At 42.9% G+C, this 1,374-nt stretch overlaps 1 non-coding gene across 1 annotated transcript; it reads left to right on the top strand.

The window, feature by feature from the left end:
* The first annotated feature begins 987 nt into the window (after positions 1 to 987).
* LOC126282685 (U6 spliceosomal RNA) lies at positions 988 to 1,090 on the top strand. Its single transcript, XR_007551370.1, has one exon. It is a non-coding gene; the product is annotated as a U6 spliceosomal RNA (small nuclear RNA).
* The last annotated feature ends 284 nt before the right edge of the window (positions 1,091 to 1,374 follow it).

Below are 1,374 nucleotides of genomic sequence, written 5' to 3'. Positions count from 1 at the left end.
TTTTCATTACTTTCGTCTTTCTTCGGTTTACTATAAACCAGTATTCTGTCCCCATTAGACCATTCATTCCATTAAACTGGTCCTGTAACTCTTAACTTTCACTGAGGCTAGCAATAACATCAGCGAATTTTAACGGCGATATTCTTTCACCACCTATTTATTCCCACTCTTGAATCTGTCTTTCATTTACTTACTAAGGTGTGTAAGGTAACAGCAGGAGGACAGACTGCATTAATGTCTTACAGCCGTTTTAATAACTTGTATATTAAACGTCTTTCCCTATAGCTTAACCCTATTTCACAATTTCGAATATCTTTCTCCATTTTACGCTGGTCGAAAACTTTTTCTACGTCGAAAAATCAACCCACACGTCTGAACTCCCTCCCTGGCAGGATTCGGAATTCCTTCACGGATGATCTACGGTATCAGTACCCTGATTACTCAAAGAACGATCTACGTCCATTTCAATGATACCATGATCGGACCATTTTATGTCTCCCAGGGCTTGCCGCAAGGTGCAATTTTAAGTCCTCTCCTGTATACGATATATACGCACGACCTAGAACGCATACTTACTCCCCCCACAAATGTCCTACAGTATGCTGATGATATATGTGTTTTTTCTACTGCTGCTTCATATCTTCAGGCCAAAACGGTATTAACCACAACCATCGCACACATCGGTGAGTGGCTCTCTGTCTATGGCTGGAGATCTCGGCTGAGAAATCAGCAGTCCTTCCCTTCTCCAAGTCGACGACAGCTCGCACGGAAGATCACATTACCTGTGGCAAGTATACCTTCCAAATAAAATCTCACGTTCGATTTCTGGGGATGATTTTTGTCTGTTGGTTAAGCTGGGCGCCTCACATCCTATCCACCGTTACCAAGTGTTAAGAAGGTTTAAATGTAATCACTCATTCGTGTCTCGTGGGGAGCGCACCAGAGTGTTTTACTAACCATGTACCGAGGGATAATTCCATCTCTATTAGACTATGGCGGTACATATACTAAAATTGGAACGATACAGAGAAGGTTAGCATGGCCCCTGCGCAAGGATGACACTATGGCTGTCAATTCTACCACACTACGTCAAAGATTCATCTCTCCAAATGAGATACTCTTCACTATAGAGCCAATCGTACTTGTCTTGCAGCCATATGATCGACGCCCACCGACGCACTTTTAATGGAAGCAGGGGAGATGCCCTTGATCATTAGGCGCCAAATGTTATCGGACAACTTCTACATTCAACGCATGGCCATTATGGACAGTTCCGTCTATTAAAGTAGAAACTGCATTTATCGACTGTGGATTGCATCTCACAGAAGGAATTAAGTGCTAGCAGTTTGTGCCAGCTGTCATACATTCTATTCG

Source organism: Schistocerca gregaria, chromosome 7 (genome assembly GCF_023897955.1).
Source record: "Schistocerca gregaria isolate iqSchGreg1 chromosome 7, iqSchGreg1.2, whole genome shotgun sequence".
Classification (NCBI taxonomy): Eukaryota; Metazoa; Arthropoda; class Insecta; order Orthoptera; family Acrididae; genus Schistocerca; species Schistocerca gregaria.
This window is presented reverse-complemented; position numbering and strand designations above follow the sequence as displayed.